At 35.2% G+C, this 22,263-nt stretch overlaps 2 non-coding genes across 2 annotated transcripts; both read left to right on the forward strand.

Annotated features, from left to right (window-relative positions):
* Positions 1 to 587: 587 nt before the first annotated feature.
* Trnae-uuc (transfer RNA glutamic acid (anticodon UUC)) lies at positions 588 to 659 on the forward strand. The gene has a single exon. It is a non-coding gene; the product is annotated as a tRNA-Glu (tRNA).
* Positions 660 to 1,354: 695 nt separating this feature from the next.
* On the forward strand, positions 1,355 to 1,427 carry Trnaf-gaa (transfer RNA phenylalanine (anticodon GAA)). The gene has a single exon. It is a non-coding gene; the product is annotated as a tRNA-Phe (tRNA).
* Positions 1,428 to 22,263: the final 20,836 nt, after the last annotated feature.

The raw sequence follows: 22,263 nt of genomic DNA on the forward strand, positions 1-22,263 counted from the left end.
TTGAAAAAGAAAAACGAAAGACTTGAAATTTGCAGACCCATAAAAAACATACTGCATACAACACGAAAATACAAGTCACACTACAGGTACAGGCAAGAAATTAGAACTTACCGTTCAGGCAGCTAGCTCCCAGAGAGAGACTAATCAACGGGGAGGGTTCGAAAAAAGAAAACGTATTGGCACGAGAAGATTTGTGGTCTTATTCATCGTCGAGTATGCTACCGCAGATGATTAGAGGTTTGGTTATGTTCAGCTCAGTTCAGCCAGAGATTGCGGGGCAAAGTGAAAAGAGCGATAAATTATGCTGCATCCTGACTGGGAGATGCTGCGGCTGATGCTGCTGTGAAAAGTTGTACCAGGAGTAACTTCTAGGAACACGATTATCGTTAATTGAATCATGATGTATAGTGCGGAATGATCGATGTAAGTATCCCCAGCACACACAGATGGCATTACGGTGCAGCCGATAGGAAAAGTGGTTCAGTTATCTGCAAGATGTAGCGCTGCACGGCACGACGTTGTCGTGATCTAATCTGGTTCCATCTGGGACTATAGCTCTGACCTTGAGGTTGATTGTTTTTCAACAATCCCATATGGTCTAGTGGCTAGGATATCTGGCTTTCACCCAGAAGGCCCGGGTTCGATTCCCGGTATGGGAAATTTTTTTGCTGCTGCACAATAAACTATTTTTGTAATTGCAGCGGGCCCCGTTTTGGTGGTTAATCCGTTGTTCATTTTTTCAGCCAGTTATATTTTTGTTCGGTTGCTAACAAAGTCATCGTGCAGGCACTAAACAAAATAACCTCGATAACATTGTCGCTTCCACTGATAACCTTTGCTCGCCTCCCCATAAACTCGATTTGATAATGACGACGCGATGTACATAATTCAAAACAACAAAGAAATCAAACAACAGCGAAATAAAACCTCGCAAATCAAACACAGCTTGACAGTGCGGACAAAAAAAAAGAAGATAGAAAGAAAGGCCACGTGATTTCTCTCTTCTCTTGCTTGACGGAAAACCAAAACAAACGACCAACTGCAGAAGCGATAACCTCGTCGGCATCGATGCTCATCGGCGCTGTATGCGAACGGCCGCCTGCTGCGATCTGCCCATTCCGTTATCTTTGTCACTTGAGTTGTTCATGTCCATGTTGGTATGGGAAAAAGAGAAAAAAAATTCTGTCCGCTGTGCTTGCCCCAAATATAAGCAGAGGATCTATGCATATGACGTGATTTGATCGAACAAGAACCTTATGTTTTCAGCGCTTGGCACCCCGTGCCATCGCCTATTTCCCCTAATTCACCAAGTTGCCAGAAAGCGGTGTACACATCCGAAGGGAAATGACAACAAGCCGAAATAGCTCAGTTGGGAGAGCGTTAGACTGAAGATCTAAATGTCCCCGGTTCAATCCCGGGTTTCGGCAAAAGGTGCAATTTTTTGGCTTGGATATTTTTTAATAACTGATGTTGGCGCTGCGATTGAAGTGGTCCGATTTTTTATAGATGCACAAAATATTTGATAATTGATTTTAAAATTCACATCTTTTCAACCATTGTGCGCTGATTATGAACCAACTTGGTTTGCATTAATGTGAGCGAAACAAATGTGACGTTTACTCTTATTTATTTCGTACCAGGGAATTTCTTACATTGTTTCGGTTTAGGCCTGAAACTGACTCATGATGCTTGATTGTGGCCAGCTTCGAGCATAGGATTTTTGTCATTGAATTAACCATTCAGTTTCTCCATGTAGCCTATAATTTTATGAGTGCACTATATCCAGATGTGTTAAGATAATCGATAATAAAGTATACCGACTACACAGACATTAAATAGTCTGTGCAACACGTTTTATATCTAGTACATTACTTTCGATCGAATTACTCATTGATGATTGGATAACAATTGTCAATACCTAACATTGCGAAAACGGTTTAAAATAGAGAAGGTGTCGAAAATGTTCGAAAGAATGCTAGTAGGAAAAGAGCTACGAAAATCAGCAATCATTGAAAACGAAAATAGCATTTTTTTTTTCTAAGTTTTGCGTGATGCATCATCGGTGACACGACCAGGCGTTGCGTTATCACTCATATGCACGGAAAACCGATTCATCCCAATTTCAACTAAAAAATTAGTTGAGTTTTTGGTTCCGTCTAGTTAATATTTGGGCGAACTAAGTTTTTGTTGAAAACAATAATCCAACGCTGTTGGTTTGATGCTATCAGTTTCAATCTGGACACGAACGTTTCAGCCTAGCACAAAACTTGAGTCCATCTGAGCTAAAGCTTGAAACGCTTGTTTCAGCTTGCAACGCTTGTTTTAGTCCAGACACAATTGCATATTCCGTTACACTACCATTTCAGCCAAGACACAAACGACTGGAATTCCATTGAATTAAACTGTTTCATTGTAAAATACAACATAGGATATTTCAAAAATTTTGTTTCACCGACCGACGGATGAAAGTATGGAATAAAATTGTTGAAATACTCCGTATGCCAATAATTCACACGTAAATATAACATAAAGTTATGTTTCTCATAATGTTATTTTTTTATGAACTGCGCTCTTAAATGAGACGAAATAGCTAAAGATATTTAAGGATTCTTGGTAATTGATTGATGGTTTCAATTCCAGATGAAAGGTATAATTTTTATTTCTTTTTTATTTAGTAGGCTGACTAAAAAAAACTTCATATTTATTCCACATCTAGTTTGGAAACTCAAAAGATAAAAAAAATAATTGTCATATCGCATATTACAAAATTTGTTAACAGTTGAAATTTTACTATATAATCGACTAAATCCGAAACAGAATGATTTTGACAATTTTCGACTTTCAACTTTCAGTATACATGTATTAAAAAATGTCAATCAAAATTCCTTTATTGAAATGTGTTCCAAGCTGAGACAACTACCTACGTGCATAACCGTTATGCCCAGCGTGTATGAACGTAGTTGCTGTTGCTGTTGATGTATTTCAGTAAGGTGTGCATCTTGGCTACTTTGCTGTCATTTCGTGTGGTGTGCGTCTTGAATCAATATCAATAATAATTTTCAATAACTATTATTTGAGAATCTCGTAAAATTAAGAGAAAATTTATTTACGATTTTCATTTTTCTGTGGAAATCAACTAATTAGGAAAACAAGAATTTGTTTTGTTATTTTCTTCATCGAATGGTTTCCAGTGTAACATCACTACAAATCAATGCGTTCACGAAAATTAGTGCCTGAAACTTTAAGGAAAAAACCGAAGTAACTAATATTTAGATACATAACGCCCGTTTAAATATATAGATAAATAGACTCATAATGTTTTATGATATTCCTCATTAAGAACCTATACCTGACGCAAATGAACATTTAATGACATTCCGAGGTGCAAAAAATACATTTTAGCTATGAATCCCCCGCCATCATGTGTCACGGTGTTCCTAAAACCGTTATTAACTAAAAAAATGACCATAAATTTGTCATACGGCATTCGAAAGATACAGCATCCAAGCATCTTCTCAGTGAATTTCAAAATGATCCATCGAGGGATTCGAGAGAAATTGCAATTTGAAGTTTTATGACACGTTTCATAAGGCTACCAGCAAACACCCACGGGTTTAGTCCTATCTTTACAAACAAAAATTTGTTTGTCTTCTTATTTAGTACATGGCATTCAAAAGATATAGTAATCAAGTATATCTCCTGCAACTTTGAAAATATTTCATTGACGGAATCGAAATTTATAACGGTTTGAATGTGGTATGCGGTCATAGATGGGTTTTCTACCAGACTTCAAGCGTGAATCCATGTTTGTCCATTGACTATTTAGATCGTTCATACGTGCCGCGGTTTTTAAAGGAAAACCAGATCATTTAATTACATAAATATAATGTACAAAAGGTGTTATTTATATGGTACACTGAAAAAAATATGAAAATAGGGTTGTCTACCAAACGTTAAATATAATGTGTAAATTAAAAAAAATGGATAAAAGTCAGAATGTTTACTTCAAAAGGCCATATTTCAATGGTTTGTTGACCGATTCTAATTATTTTTTCATTATTGAACAAGTAGACGTTTCATCGTTAATTTTCATTAAGAAGAATATAAAATAGAGTTGCCTACTTCAAACAATAGACAACATAATTATCCTCATTTATATGTATTATCACTATTTAGTGAATATCTTTTTATTCAAAACGATGACCTATACATTAGTTGAATGCAACGAACGCAAACTATAAATGATGGAAAAATAAAACCATAAATTTAAAAAAATATGAAGGTATTTGCTGATTCAGATCAATTTATGTTATGATACGGTTTTTGTTGGAAATTTTGTACAATCGCTGATTGGGTTGACAGATGTTAAAACTGGTCAAAGGGGATGTTATTAGTACAAGTTCATCTGCTCATATCTCTAACTATTGTCAGTTTTATTGTCGAATTGAACTTATCATGAGAATTTGACATTCAGATGTTTATACAGCAATTGCAATCAACTAGTATATAAAAATGGATAGGCAGCTATTTTTAAAACAAAAATATTTACTAAATAATGATAATACATATAGTTAAGATCAACTATATCGCCTATTTATTGATGTAGATGACTCTGTTTTATATTCTTCTTAATGTAAATTAACAATAAAACGTTTACCTGTTCAATAATGAAAAAATAATTAGAATCGGTCAACAAACCATTGAGATATAGCCATTCGAAGTAAACATTCCAACTTTTATTCATTTTTTTAGTTTTCACATTATATTTAACGTTTGGTAGACAACCCTATTTTCATATTTTTCAGTACACCATATAAATAACACCTTTTGTACATTATATTTATGTATTTACATGGTAAGGTTTTCCTTTAAAAACCGCGACACGTATAAACGATCTAAATAGTCAATGGACAAACATGGTTTCACGCTTGAAGTCTGGTAGAAAACCCATCTATGACCGCATACCACATCCAAACCGTTATAAATTTCGATTCCGTCAATGAAATATTTTCAAACTTGCAGGAGATATACTTGATTACTATATCTTTCGAATGCCATGTACTAAATAAGTAGACAAAAAAAATTTGTTTGTGGAGATAGGACCAAACCCGTGGGTGTTTGCTGGTAGCCTTATGAAACGTGTCATAAAACTTCAAATTGCAATTTCTTTCGAATCCCTCGATGGATCATTTTGAAATTCACTGAGAAGATGCTTGGATACTGTACCTTTCGATTGCCGTATGGCAAATTTATGGTCATTTTTTTTAGTTAATAACGGTTTTAGGAACACCGTGGTGTGGCATCTCACCCGCAATTTTGATGCGGCATCTGTCCCAATCGTAGGGGAGAGATGCCGCACGACGAAATTTTCCTCTAATATTATAGATGACTGTACTAATGATCAGAATGCCATCTATAAGGTCTCAGCTGTTCAACCGATACATGATTTCCCACAATAAAAAACGAACAATTAAAAAAAAACGAAATTTTAATGCAGTGCTGAAAATTTTTCGACATTCCGTGATGCAACTGCAACGCCAAGTCGAACGTTTGTATAGCAGCAGACAGGCCCGTAGCCAGGATTTTGTTTCGGGAGGGGCTTAAAAATTATTGCATAAATGTATTAATTCTGATGACTTGAAACAATCACTGGAAACTGAACGTAATTATGAAAAGTTCTTAGTGAAAACAATTCCAAAAATAAGACAATAGACACTAAAAACTCTAATAATATGTTGCCTGTTACAAGAAAGGCTATAGTGCATCGACGAATTAAATTTGATTATTTTTGATTTACAAGTTAGAAATTTCTCTAGTTACAAAAATGAATAGTCAAGAGCTCAAAGTATTAAGGGCTGCTTGAAAATGCTACGCTGCATGCTACGCTGCTTGAAAATGCTACACATTCGATACACCTTTACAATTTGTAGAAGACGCTAAATTGGAATGAGTAGAAAAATATCCAAAAACCCGTCTCATGAAACTTTACACGCATTTGCTAATCAGAAGAACGAAACCAACGTCAAGGTTGTCCCCATGAATAGGAATATATCAGTGTGAAATCAAAGTTTACCGTTGCAAAGAATGTCCGAACAAAGTGAATGTCGAAATTTGCTTCAAATCTTCTGATAAGGCAGGCGATTTGTAGATGCAGAAAATAGGTTCAACTCTTATTTTCATGATCAGGTTTCTTTCTACTATTACTAGATCTTTGACTTCATCCGAAGTTTGCGTTAACTCGACTTTATGAAATTTTCAATTTAAATGATACTGATCATGTCGTAATCAAAACAATCCTGAAAAAAACACATGTTTTTTTCATTTGACTCTCATAGGTAATGGGTTAAAGACTATCTTCGACAACATTATCAGGCAACTCAGAATAACTATCTTTTTATCTATTTAAGTTGATTCTTTTTAGGTACTTTTTATATCATTGTACTTATGAATTAAAAATATCGTAGACTGATTTTCCTAGATCCCTAAAACTATAGTAAAAGTCAAAATGTAAAGTGAGTGCAAAAACTACTGATTTCACTACAAAGCAAGAATGCCTTAGCTCTATTGACTTTTGACAATCTTGCAAAACCGTTGTAACTTGAGAAGATTACCTAGATTAAGTAAATATTATATTTGAACATTTTGGTTTTATTTATTTATTTGAAGGTTTTATTTCGGAATTTCCAGGGGTTTTGGACAATGTCAAATAAATATTTCAATGATTTAATCTACTAATGGAAACTACCGAGAATTTAATCTACTGAGCGAAACTGCTCAGAATCTATTCACAAATCGAAAGAAAATTACTTAGCACTGATTACTCAATGCTTCTAATTTACATAAAATTTGGTAAATATAACATTGATGACACCAATATAACTAGAGACTATAAACATAGATAATAATTTCAGCATCACTTGCTTCCGACACATGGAAGAGAACACATCGCACTTGCACCTAATTTGCCGAGGCTTTCTTTTAGAGTTGTCTGTTTTAAATTACAGCAAATTATCCGTTTCCTGTAAAACTTTTGCAAAACTCTTTGCCAATTCATTAAACAAATATGAACACTAATCTGTTTAGTAATAGGTTTGTTTGTGAATAAAAATAATTAGCTCTTGATTTTTTTCAATCATCATCAAGATTGGAAGAGATGTGTGATTTCTTGAAGAAAGTTGTAATGTTTGTCTGATTACATGTTTGTTTTATCACTATTTGGGAAAAAGTTTCAATTAAAGTTGTTGCACCTAACGCAACGAAGACGAAATGAGAAGATCAGAGCGCAATTCGGAAAGAACTCGTGTTGAGTGTATAGTAAAGATAGAAGAGTGATCTTGAGTCGATTTAGATTGGTTGATTTTTTCCTCTCTTTGCTCTCTTATTTAAGATTATCTCTCTCATTTTATTCCATGACGAGCAAAAACGGAACGAAAGACTGTCACATACTTAAGATATGAAATCGAAACTGTTATCCCAACTTATTGACTTATAGATTCAATCAGTCCCAACCTTTTAGTCCCTCTTCGTGATTGCCTATTATTTTACCACTTTTTGCCCGGTCCACTTTTAAAAGAATTTTTTTTGCACGTTTGTCGAAGATATCACGGATTTACGGATTAACAGTGTATTAGTACGGAACGAATTACTCGTAACAATGAAATGAAGCGTTAATAAAAATGGTATTGCGTTAAAATGACGCGAAATGAAAATTCTATTCTCGGCTCAATCGTTCTCAGATAAATTGAAATACTTTTTGTGTAGCGCAGAGTAGTGTACAGAGAACAGAGTGTACAGTGTGCACTGACCTAATACAGAAATTCAAAATTGTGTGCAATTCAAAAACTTATCATTTTAAAATAACAAACTGGGTCGTGGGTCTTTTATATATTTCCTTATGTAAACAATAAAAATAATATAACGAGTTTATGTGGTTGTCCTACAGATCTCGCGCAAGCGCTTAGCCATTGCACGTGGAAACCTGTTTACGAGGCGAGGAAATATTTTTTTCCTCACCAACTATGTCTTGGGGGGGAGTAGTTCATTTCTATCTCGCTATTGTACATTTCCGTGTCATCATCGTAGTTGCTGCCTTTATGTTCGCGAATATCTTCCTTACTTTTCGCCCTCAATAATTGCCCTTCCAAATAGATTCCATTTCTCCCAAATGTGACATTAATCTGCGAGTAAGCGGTATCCGATCTTGTAGCGGAACATTCATTTTCTCATAGTCCATATACAGAAGGATCTTAATTATAGCATTGTCACACGCAAACTTGTGCTTTAAGTTGTGCGAAATGAATGGTTTCGTCTGCACTAATTTGTTGAGCGCTAAATGCCTGCCATGGTAGAACTGGATAGAGCCGGTTTCCGAAAGTCTAATCTCTATTTACACCTTCAGGATGCGAATGATCAATAATTTTATAATCACCGCATTTGGCTGGAGCACCAATTCTTGCTTCTGCTAATCACTAATCTCGACAGATTATTACAGCTACAATTAAAGTAACAGTCTCTTGTATTCTTCAGACAAGGCACACAATATAAAAGTTACTTTTTTGTTGTTCGTTTCGCACTGGCTCGAGCAAAAGCATAAAGCACACTGAATTTCGTGACCATTGCCTTCGGTGGTTAGAAATAGCCTTCTTTAACTTTTTCTCAATAATTTGTTCAAACCAAATAAGCAACAAGTTTTGTTAAAAGTCACCGGTTTTTTAAATTTATTTTTGAAAAATTTCGGGGGGGGGCTTTAGCCCCCTAGCCCCCCCTCTGGCTACGTGCCTGGCAGCAGATATAAAAGACTTCCAAAACTCCAAACATCTTCCCATGCAAAAAATATTCAATTTGCAGCAGTTTTTTGTCATACAAAGCTTACCGTATTAAGTCCAAGCCCGCTATTTTGAATTTCAAAATGGCGATAGACATCTACTTTCATTTTTAGACAGCTTTCCCAAACCAAAATTTAATCTTGGTTTTAGTATGACGGTAAGCATCAATCAATTGAACTGTAAACAACTTCCCCGAACCGAACATTTCGATATTGCCCCATCGACTCTGAAGAACTCATTTTATTCATTTCGCTTGTCTATTCGGCAGCACCGCACATCATTTGACTGCTTCTTCTTTCAACCGAAGCACCGTGTACAGAAAAAAAAACCAGGTCGGTTTTCTAAAGCCGAACCGAAACCGCTGTTGAAAATACATCAACACGAGTTGAAACTCGTGCACACATGTAAACGGTGCTGAGTGACTCAGTTGTGTTTTCGAAACTGAGATTAGGTTGAGGTTTTGGTCTCGTTTATCGTGTGTGTACAGCGTTCGTTTACACGTGTTGAGATTTTGAGAACCGTACCGGTTCATGAAGATAACCTATTTGATACTGATTATTTGTTCTCAAGACATCGTAACTCTACAATAGGTACAAACATTATCGCCTTCCTATTCGGACCACTGTGCAATGGCTTTATTTCTCGCGTGTTTTTTGTAAACGGCCAATAAGCATACTGTCAAAATTCACTTTGAGAGAAAAATCCAGACAAACCGTAATTCGCCGAGAATGGATATTAACGTTTTATGAAAGAGAAAAGTTTTCTCTTTCGTTTACTGCTGTGATTTATAATCGGCGATTAATGGTTTGTCTACAATTTCCTCTCAAAGTGGATTTTGACAGGACGCTTAGTGGCCCTTTTCAAAAAAAAGCGATGCATATGACAAATCTAATCAATGCAATAGATATTCTCATTTCATTGTACGAAACGGTTTCATTATTCAAACGAATTGTTTTATGAAAAATATGAGATTCTTTCTAATGTTAATGAACATTTTTCCTAATATGAACGATTTTTTTGCGAAGAATCCCCGAAATATTTATGTACAAAAAATTCATATCACGAAAAGGAATTTAATTGTAAATCTGCTACGAACAGGTTTCGTGTAGAAAACTTCCGTAAAACATACGAATTAGTTGCTCGCGAATTCAACATAAAATATTACTAACTTTGACCAGTCGTTTGATTGGAAACATAAATAGTGTTTCCGTGTTAGGATTTAGCGTCAAGCCGGCGCTAATCTATTCCGACAATAAGTCAGTGTCGGTTTCTGATGAGACGAAGTCGAAACGAACCCATGACTTTATTAAGTTCAAATTTGTACCCTTCACGCACAAAGAGTGGTTTCACCAAAAAAATTCACCTTTGTGGAAAAGATTCGTGTTTACCCACATTTTCCTCCTTAGGGACATCCAAAAAAAATCTTTTTGACAATCACTTGCAAATAATGCTAGCATCGCTTACAATTTTGCAGTTAAAGCCGCTTGCAATTTTTTCAAGCATATAAAATCACTTCATCTTTTGCTATTGCTACACACGTTTCTTCAACACAACTGCCAAAGGATTTCCTCCACATTCACATGCCTATAGACAAGTATAGACGAATTTCGCGCCAAATCGTATTTAGAGTTGGCAGCACCCTCTCAGATTTAAATGAAACTTTCTGCACATGAAGACTTTGTCACAAAAAGCCACTTTGCATACTTTGTTTTTCCAAAAATGACCTAGACTGTCTTTTGAAAAGGGCCAAACTTTTTAAACCATTTTTTTTCGAATGGTTATAGTCTAAATATGATAAATCTTACAAAAAAATGTTGCAGGAGTGATTTTCACAAAATTAGTCAAATTTTTAAATAAAAATATTGAAAAAATTCTTCATTTATTCCTACACTGAAAAAAATCGATTTTAAAAACTTTACATTTACAAAAAAACTCATTTTTGATTTGAATGAAATTTTGTTCCAAAATAGGTAATTGTGTTCCCTACCTACTGTCAAAAATTCAAATTGGGCGATTTCAAGGAAAAAAGTTAATTGAAAAAAACTTTTCCTTGTCCAAACTGAATTTTTTTCTTCAGTGTATTTTTATCGGAAACTAAACTGATGAAGGTCATAATCATCTCAAAATCCAATAAAACTCAGTTTGTGAGAAGATATTGTCTAATTTAGCAATTAAGTATATTTTAATAAGGGGTTACATACCTTTTCGTTTTTCATAAAATCGAAAAAAAATTATTACTTTATCTAAAAGTACGAGAATGTTTTCCTAATTTTTTATACAGATCCGAGAAATAGATCGAAAGTTACAGCGCTTCCAAGCGTGCTTCGTTTACCAAGAGCAGCGGTAATTCGAAATTTTAAACTCGATTATCTCGAAATGTCCTTTTTGCTAAAAATGGTTTTTCCGTGATCACGATTGCTAAAAATCTACTCAATCGATTTTCTTATTTTTTTTTTCAATCGATCGTGAATATTTTTTCTCGTACTTTAACGATTTTTTTATGCATGAATTTTAGTTTCATGGATATAATTTTTTTAATACAATTTTTAGAGCTTAAAACAGCAATTTTTTGCTAAAAACGTTCTCGAATGCAGGAAAAAACTATTATTTATTCAACTAATCGTTAAGGTACGAGGAATACTCATATACTAATGAAATTTTCTGTGTTTTTGGATTTTAGATGATCTATTGGTCTTTAATCGTGATCTTGAATGCATACATACAGCAAATCTCTTATATAAAAAAGGGTTTCGGGAAAAAAAGCCATGACTCCGCTAATTATCAATATTTTTTCTGAACTAATGCTTGTTTATTTCACTGAAAATGTGCTACCAAAATACTATAAGTTTGATGAAATGAAATCATTGCTTTATGCCATTACGTAAATTCACAGAAAGGTAAGTGGACCCTCAATCAATCCCATTGAAAAGAGTTTATGTCACTAAACAAATATTTCATTATTACTTCTTTATTTTCTTGTTTAAAGCTGTGGAAAGATCAGGGGAAGAAATAACCACTGCTACATTATGTATTGAATTTTACATAATTATTTATTTATATATTTATATATATATATATATATATATATATATATATATATATATATATATATATATATATATATATATATATATATATATATATATATATATATATATATATATATATATATATATATATATATATATATATATATATATATATATATATATATATATATATATATATATATATATATATATATATATATATATATATATATATATATATATATAACATTTGTCTTAAAACTATCTTCCTGCATGCAATTTTTTTATTATTTCTATACAAGGAAAATATTTTTGGTTCATCTTCTGAATTCGAATATCTTTTCGCCTCTACTTTGATACCAGAAATAGGCACAAAACTGTGGAATTTCCGAGTACCAGATATTGTTTTGGCGTTATTATACAGTTATTCGAGTTCTTCTGACATTTTGTTGTACTGTTCAGTGAATATGTAGCAGAAGATTATTTTTTTAATATTTTATCAGTTTGTTCAACTGCCTAGTTATATAACTTTTAAGGAGTTGTTGTGGTATTTTCCTAGTCGCGAGCAAGACTGGCTCCTTTTTGCCATTCGCTTGAGAGTGCCCCCAACAGTATCACAGGGTCCTCTTCCATGTGATGTTGCAAAAAATTCTGCGCTTAATTCATACTTTGACAGGAATCTACACAAGCTTGCGAAGTTTTTCTTATTTTTGTATTGTCCTGCTGCTCTATCAGACATAAAATAAATTTTATAAAAGTTTGTCAATTGTTTCATAAAATTTATTATTTTTGAGATAAACAAATAAACTGAATTCTTCCAGGCTCCCAATCATCCAGTCTTTCAGTCTTAATTCAAGTTTGTTATGAATATGTTCCAAATTCGTTACTGATACTTTTTGCATGTATCAGGCAACTAGCAGTTGGGAAAATGGGTTCTGAGATCATTAGGACTTTCATTGCTTTAGTTTTCGATAAAAATACACTAGAGAAAAAAAAATCAATTTGGACAAGGAAAAGTTTTTTTTTTTCAAATAACTTTTTTTTCCTTGAAAGTGCCCAACTTGAAATTTTGACGGTAGATAGGGTACATAATTACCTATCTTGGAACAAAATTTCATCCATATCAAAAATGGGGTTTTGTTGGAAATCGATTTTAAATTTTTAAAATCGATTTTTTCAGTGTAGGAGTCGATGAAGAATTTTTTCAATATTTTTATTCAAAAATTTGACTAATTTTGTGAAAATCACTCCTACAACATTTATTGAAGGATTTGTCATTTTTAGACTATAAACATTTGATAAAAATTGGTAAAAAAAAGTTTAGCCCTTTTCAAAAGACAGTCTAGATCATTTTTGGAAAAACAAAGTATGCAAAGTGGCTTTTTGTGTTCTCATGTACAGAAAGTTTCATTTAAATCTGAGAGGGTGCTGCCAACATTTGTTCGAGTTGGCGCGAAATTCGTCATATAGCAACGCATAATTTCCTCACCAATATCATTAAACGCAACATTGTGGCTCATTCATTCTACACGTAACATTATCGAATCGCGGATGTGATGATCGCACGAGTTTTAACGCTCTGTTCTCATGTGCAAGAACGGAACAGTGCTAACAATCAATGTTGCAATGCGGCAAAAGGCAGTGTCTGTTTTCATTAATCTTGAAATCGTCCAAGTGTTTATATATGATGCAAATGATTCTTACAGGGTTTCGTTTTGGGTGGAGGAATATAGCATAGTACTTCAATTATTATGGAGTAAATTTTTTATGTTCAGTGGTGTGTATGAATCATGGCAAAGGGGATCAAATAACAGCGAATTTGAAGGGATTAAGAGAACCCATAGCAAATATTTCAGCAAACTTCAGTAAAAATATAGTTGCACGAAAAAGTCAGGTCAAGCATAAGGGACCATTCATAAATTAGGTAACGCGAAAATTACTCAAAATTGACTCCCCCATGTAACAAATTGTCACAATTTCTTTATCCCTCCCTCCTCGATTACATAACAAATTCCTCGAAAAAAAATTTTTGTTCAGTAAAAACATGTTACGTAACGATCTAACTTACCCCCTCCCTCATATGTCACAACTTGTCATGGCCCCTCACCCCTAAACAAATTACGTAATTTATGAATGGTCCCTAACGTGTTCAAATACTTGACATTCTTCTGTAATATTGTATGTTAATTTATAGTATGTAGTGATTTTATGAATTCTATAAAAGTTTGAAAATTTAGAAAATAAATCTTCTTCAGTTTTTTTTAAAGCAGTGGAAAATTGGTAACACATTTTCAATTTCGTTCTTTTGTACAACTTTCTAGTATATCGACTAATGTTTTCTGATTCGCCTTCTCTGTGATAATATGTAAAAATATGAAAACTTTCGTTCGATGCTCGAAAAAGAAATCGTACGTCTAATAAATAAATTGATTAGTAGTACAGAATATTTCGTAACGAAAAATAAATTCTCCCTTACCAATTCATACTATATACAGAAACATGTAGTAAAAGTACGAAATATTTCGTTTCATTCACTAGTAATAGTATCGTCATCGATGATAACTCTCTTACAACCTACTGTAAATATATAAAATACCGAAAAGTTTAATTAATCAAGTGCCATTTTTTCAGTTTGTGAAATGAACGAAACCAACAATTTACAATGAACGAATATGCTTCATTGCAAAAACGACGAAATAATTCGTGCATTGTATGATCATTTTCGGACCCATTTTCACTCACTGTAAGCTGTAAAAATATCATGCGATTTACTGTTTCATTAGGTTCGATGAGAAATCAATAAATACGATACAAAACAATTACACGGTACCACAAAGTAAAAATAATTGAATGTACTTTTAAAGCGATATATGAACATACCCTCAAAATCTTGATTTGTAGAAAAAAAAGATTTTTCGAAGCTTTCGGCAGTTAACAAATTTTTAATCGGTCATTTTTCAACCGATTTTAAATTTGTTGAATGTTTTGGAAAGAAGAAGAAATTACCTTTCCAACGGTATGCTATGTTGTGTTCTTTTGTTAAAAGTTCTATGCGGTTTTTGGATACCAATATGAAAGTTACCATTATTTTGCTATTTTTTCATTAAAAATATGAAAATTGCTCAACATTTTTATTAGGAAGCGTGTTTGTTTTAATAGAAATTCAAGATGAACATTTAATTCCATATTCAGCGACCTATTTATGATGAAAATCTGTTTGAAAATGGCAGAGTTATTATTTTTTTTCCAAATTAGAAACTTGCTCGAATGAACTTTTAAGGGGACAGTCTCATATAAAATTTTCAAAAAAGCGAATTTTTTGCTCGATTTCGTATGCATTCAAAAGTATGTGTATGAACTTTGAACTTGAAATTGGATAAAATAACGGAAGATTTTATTATACCATCTCATAGTGCGAGACAATACCTCACTAACCCCTTAAGAGTTCATGGGAACAGGTGTCTAATTTGGAACAAAAAAATAATAACTCAGACAGTTTTTAACCGATTTTGATCATCAATAGGTCATTGAATGCGGAATTAAATGTTCTAAAATTTATATCAAAACAAAAACAACTTCTAATAAAAATGTTGAGCAAATTTCATATTTTTAATGAAAAATTGCAAAATAATGCACAGTGTTTTAAAACGTCGTTTTCGTGCTCAAAATTAATAGCATCTAAGCCGTTGATTTTAGAGATATAGTTTGTTCGGAGAAGTTGTTGTACTTATGATTGCGCATCAACCGGAGTATACCGTTTAGTGATTAATTCACCTATAAGTGATATACGAAAATTATTTTCCGAACTAATTAAGATAGAGACTTTGTGTCTTCGGCAAAGTTGTAGCCAATGTTACTACAAAAGAAATTGCTCAAGACACCATATAGCTAGGAACATATTATATCGAAAAACCCTTAAAATTAGTTTTTTCATGATAACTTTTTTAGACATTCTCGTATCTTCTTGGAATCGACCACAAAGTTATTTGAAATATTGAAACACATATTTTTGCCGAACATAGTTACTTCCTATCTGTTGAATTTAAAAAGATATTCCAAATTTTACGATTTTTTTGGGGTAACTTCCACCTTAAATGATTCGTTAAGGAGCAAAAAGGAGCAAACAACATCATAACATACTGAAAGTACTAGCTTTTTACTTTCATATAGTGGCCCGATTGTTAGTCGACGCGATTCTCCCCGAGTATTATTTTCAATACAATATGCCATCGCAGTGGTATAAAATGAAATATTCAAGCGCACTGCGACAAACAGCTTCATGTTTTTATGGTAATATGTGTTACGATACTGCAAATAACTTTGTGGAAGATTCCAAGAATATACGAGAATGTCTAAAAAAGTTATCATGAAAAAACTAATTTTAAGGGGTCTTCGATATAATATGTTCCATAACTCGTAAACTACTAAAGCTAGATATATAGTGCATTCAGCTATTTCTTTTTTAGTAATATTTGCTACAACTTTGCCGAAGACATGAAGTCTCTATCTTATTTAGTTCGGAAAATAAATTTCGTATATCACTTATAGATGAATTAATCACTGAACGGTATACTCCTGTGGATGCGCGATCATAAGAACAACAACTTCTCCGAACAAACTATAGCTCTAAAGTCAACGGTTTAGACGCTATTAATTTTGAGCACGAAAACGACGTTTTAAAACACTATGATAACTTTCATATTTTTGTCCTAAAACCGCATAGTACTTTTAACAAAAGAACATAACATAGTATACCATTGGAAAGGTAATTTCATCTTCTTTCCAAAACATTTAAAAAAGATTAAAATCGGTTGAAAAATAACCGCGCAAAAAAAATTTGTTCCAAAAATTCGAAAAAACGTTTTTTACTATAAATCAAGATTTTGAGGGTGCACAACATTTTTCATACATTGTTTTGTGTAACATTTGATAAGATCTACAACCTATACTAGGTCTCTTGAAAAGTGCAAAATCACTGATTTAACTGGTTAAATTAACGATCTTTCATGTATGTGTATCACAAAAGGGTTAAGGATATAAAATTTGCTGCCAGGAGCGGATCTAGAAAAAATTCCGAGGGGGGTCTGAAATTTCTATTTTAAAATGAAAATCATACAATACTCGACAAACATATGATTAGGACTCACACGCCAAATGTCGAAATTCACTTTGAGGAACAATTCTGGAGAAACCGTTACTACCTAAGCACGGTACATAGCAGTCAACGAAAGATGTTATGTTTGCTATCAATGGCGGTGCTGGACGACTAACGGTTCGTCCGGAATTTCTCCCCAATTTTTACAGTTGGATTTTGAGCCCTAATCATATGTTTGTCGAGAATACGTAATACTTAATAACCCCAGTTAACCCTTTCATTCCAAACTTTTTTCTAGTGAATGTAGGGTTTCGAAACAATTTTTCCTTGAAAACGATGGGGTAAAGAAGCACGAAAAGCATTTTTCATAAACAAAGGTGCTTCCTGTACAGTGCTAGAAGCTGTTCCATTTTTACCTCCCAATGGTTAATACAATTCTCCTAGAATTTTTACAATAGTCTGATTGCATGGATAACGTAGCCAAAGACAGTCTAAATTGTAAGTTTTCAATAATATTGCAACATAACGAATATATATGAAAAATCATTTTCCGTCATCAACGTAAACTGTCCCTGGCAGCACTGTTCCAACGGAATTAAATAAGACTAATTGCAATAACTCAGTTCTAGAACTGATCCTTGTAACTGTTAATACTCAAATGAAAGATGTTATGATTGGCCTTACCTATTTTTTTTTTTTCAAAAAATCTTGCCTAAATCAAAAGTTATACCTGTTTAAAAACATGTTTGCGTTGCGTTGCGTAAGCACGGTATACTTCGTAGATTGCAGACTAATGACTCTCATTTCCAGCCAGACTACTTGAGGAACATTGTTTGGGAATAACAATTGAGCCAGTCCAAGCGAGAATTTCGCCTGAGAACCTCCATTGCTGGCCACGACCATCTTTACCGTAACTTGGGATATGAGAAAGGAAGTGTTGATGTGGTACTTACTTAACGGAAGGCTCCGACTCAGTGACACTCCCATAAGTACCACGGATTGGGTAGTGGATGGGTTGTTAGTCAGGATTCGCCTCAAGCAAGCGATGCGACTGAGAATATATTTTCATCCATAAGGAGTTTGAATACTTTATTGACTGAGGATCCGTAAATGTTCTAGATGCGAAGGCGTTTAGCTCTGGATAACCGTTTATCGAGTTCATTAAAAACAACTTGAACTCCGGACAGCCGGCTGTCGGGAGTGCTGTCGGCTATATAAAATGTACCATAAATAATGAGTTTAAAGCGGCGCGTTCATCTACATAAATTTCAGCAAATTGGAAAAGTGGTATTGTGGGCCATTCATAAATTATGTCACGCAAAGATTGCCCAATACTAACTCTCTTATATTACCGCCTTTTATATCCACTTTGTCTAATACGAACCAAATGATGTTTTACATTTCTTATAAAAGAAATGTATAGAATTCGCTCCAACTTCCAAGATTTTTTCCGAGGCCCGGAGGGCCGAGTCTTATATACCAATCGACTCAGCTCGACGATTTGGGACAATGTCTGTGTGTGTCTGTGTCTGTGTGTGTGTGTGTCTGTGTGTATGTAACGGACAAATTCTCATTCGTGTTTTATACCTGTTTAAAAACATTGTTGTCCACAAACAACATGGGCATGAATGAGTTAATAAAAATCAGTACATTTAATCCATCTTACCCTACGGACCAATCATGATACAGATAATGACCGATTTCACAAAACATTGATTCTATTTTTTACAGTAGCCACATCTTTTACGGAATTATATACAACATTGTTCCACATATTTCCGATTGATAGCGCAAAAATCTAAAAGTTTGCTTTTTAAGGGTTTCGGATTCTCCTCGCCAGTAACTAACACCAACTTAATGCTACTTAGATAAGTTCAAACCAGTTTTTTTGATCAGCAAAACGGCAATTAATCGTGTTTGGAAATTAGCAAACTATTCCATCAGAATGCTTTGAAGCGGGTCCCCGGTATTGAGTACCAAAAATGCTCAAAAAACTCGGAGATCGTTTTGCTATTAAATTTGGAATTCCCTGAAATCCAGGGCATCTTTCACCCTGGCTCAGTGTATCCATACATAAATGCGGAGCTGACAGTCACATGTCAAACTTACGGCAGTTCTGAAATGCGAAACATCCTAGTTTGGGAAGCAAGTAACAACTTATCATTTCACTTCGTCTATGGTAAATTAAAATACAATTATGGAGTATTTTTTCGTTGCTGAAATTTTCAAACCAACTTTCGTTTATAGCAGGACAGATAAAATCGTTTGTGAAATCACAAATTGCGAGCAAACAAGTCTTGGAACAGTTCATTGCCACAACCGACGAAAGATCTGAACAAATGTAACACTGTTACTTGCTAACATCTAGAGCCTCATTACCTTATTGATCATACCCGAACATGACCTTGAAAGTTTAATAATTTATCCCTAACTCCACGGTATGGAGCAACAATGCACACGGTTTATATCGCACATTCCCCCCGTTTCCCCACTGTCATCCACAATTGTAGTTTAATTCGATTTTCCTTCTTCTCATTATTTTCATCCCCATAACAAGTGGTATTTACTGGTGTATTTCAGCAATTACCCTTCCCGCGCCATGGCCCGATCACAATCAGCCAGTGCGACCGGCCCAGCGAAGGAGTAGGTAGTTGTATATCAACCTCGACAACCGACGGAGACATGGCAAGTAGGTAACAGGACAGGAACCGATCGTCGGTGTGTGACTAGCAGACGAGCACGAGGACCTGAACAGCACAGGGGACGCTACATTATGGTTCTCTCGTATAGGGCTGCCCAGCTGCCGTGCTGATGTCGAGAGCCGCGGCGTTGATGACCGTGTCTTTTCCGAGCACCCGGGCTGTGAGACAGACAGTGCGAGGTTATGGGGATCACTATTGGACATGGTCGTTCCTCTTGACAGACGGTGTGATCTATCTTTTGCGCGCAACGGAACCAATGAGGTACATTCCTTTGAAACCAGGATGACGACGACGACGACGACGATTTTTCCTTGTGGTACACATTCGCGGTGGACGACGACGAGGTCATCATCATCATCGGTTGTAGAGTGAGTGCGCGTCCTCAGGGGCGGGCAAGACGGTTTCGCGACGATCCATCTTGAGCTCATCCAGCGCTTGACTGATCCCGGGCTCTAGTTGGGGGCCAGAAAGTGATAGGTGTAGAAGCGTATTTATTGCCGTCTGATTGCTTACTCCATTCCGCGTTTAAGGTAATGTCGTCCGACGATCGTTGGTTCGTTGGGTGCTTGATGCTTTGCCGGTCCCGTTCGTCACCATGGCGTAGTATATGCACCGGGGAGTATGGAGCGAGTCATTTCGTAGGTTACATACCTTGTAATGAAAAACTATTTTCAGATAATTATGGGGTAATGGATCAATTTTTCAGCACTCATTACTTATTGTAAATCGCTACAGATGAAAAAATTTGAGAAATTCTCAACAATCTTTGACATGGATCGACGCGTTGGGTTTCAACTTTTTTCTTCATTTGAAAGGTTGAATTCCCACTCGGACAATGTTAGGAACATATCGCCTGTCACATATTTCCTAATTTGTCCCGGCTCGCGAAGATGAATTATGACTGTTTGATTATAGATTGTCAACGTACCGGTCGTCGTCGTCTTCGTCGAAAGAATGTTCGGCGTGCCGTGAGGTTATTCTTTTCAAGTCGGATCAGTCCCGAGCATTCCGTAGCTTTGAGATTTCCTGAGGCATTCGTGTTATTTTTGCGTTGAACAATCGATTACTATACGAGATGGGTCCGATTCCTTAATTTATGGTGCGCGCTGAATCATTTCAACCGCACCAAGCTACCCTGTAATTAAATCTACTATGGCATGTGGGACGAATAAGCGTTTTCGGAGTGGATCAGATTTTCTCGCGGGAGGAGAATGGAAGAGGAGCCTCTGATACGGAACTCGAGACACAACCGGCTGTCCCCAGCGGGAATGATTGTCATTTGAATCGTTATTTAATAGGAGTTTAAAAGCCGGCACGCACAGATTTCTTGGTCGGGTTGTCATATTTTGTTTTGTTTGGAATCTCCGATCTGAGATGGATCACTGCTGGTTTCTTTGGATTTTGACAGTTTAACGAGCAAAGTTGTTTCCTTTGTTAATTTCGTGTAAAACCTTGAGTGTGGCGCTAGAATAATGCTAAATTAGACAAAACAGAAACAGGAAATTCTCAATGCAATCTAATCTAGCAACGTTGCTGCAACTTTATGGAGATTGGATGCTTCTAAATTATGCCAAACTTCTCATCCTTCCGCCAATTGACTGATCCTTTCGTTCGCTTCACCATCATTAGGGTGTAAAACTCGTAATTGGTTCCGTAAATCAAAGGACGCCGGATGGAGTTTCGGTCGTGGCATGGAGCGGCATATCGCCATTATACTGATGCACGACGATCACATACAGCATCTGAGCTTTTGTCCTTCTTCGGTTGGACTACCGTCACCCCACAGATCAACCACCGAGATGAAGGAGAGAATGGGGATTCCGAAAAGAACGACCAGCGACAGAAAATCAATTTCGTAAAACACCGAGAACCAGTGCGCGAGGAACAGACGAAATATGATTAATTTTCTTGCCGCGCGCTTTTGTCGTTTGCGGCAAATGCCGACAAAATATGGTTTCTGGGACACATTAAATATCGAGAAGAGGGTGACGGATGCGGACGAGAAGGGTTTCATTTGCCCTACGGGGTTTCTGGATTTTGGACACTCGCGGCGCGCATAAGATCACTGGCAGCTGATTGGGGTTTCGTAGGTGTTTATAAAATGAAAATAAGCATAAAAATGAGTGGAAACAAGTATAAAATAAGTACAACAGTTTTAACAACCAAACAAGTGAATAAGCTTCTAATAACAATCTTGTCAATATATCTGTCTTGATATACATACAGTCTCGTGAATAGATCGTCTGTCGCCTTCAAACACCTAGCCATAAATGACAAACCTGCAGCGGAACTATACATTCAGTTCGTCTATTGGATAAAGCACCTTTGCGTTAGCTTGAAGGTTCCAATTTTTTTATTCTACGTTTTAAATTTCTCAAAACTAGGGAATTACACAGTGAAATGATTTTGACATTGAAAATGACTTACTTCACTATCTGGGGCTAGGTGCAATTCTAAAATCTAAAATATTTCCATTGTAACGAAACTATGTAAGGTTTGCACGTTTATAACTCCGCGATTACTAGATGGATTTTAATCATTCAATCACCAGCCGATTCAAAAATGTATAACTTAAATATTGGTACTAGTTTAATATCTGGGCAATAAAGTGG

The sequence above is a fragment of the Topomyia yanbarensis genome, chromosome 2 (genome assembly GCF_030247195.1).
Source record: "Topomyia yanbarensis strain Yona2022 chromosome 2, ASM3024719v1, whole genome shotgun sequence".
Classification (NCBI taxonomy): domain Eukaryota; kingdom Metazoa; phylum Arthropoda; class Insecta; order Diptera; family Culicidae; genus Topomyia; species Topomyia yanbarensis.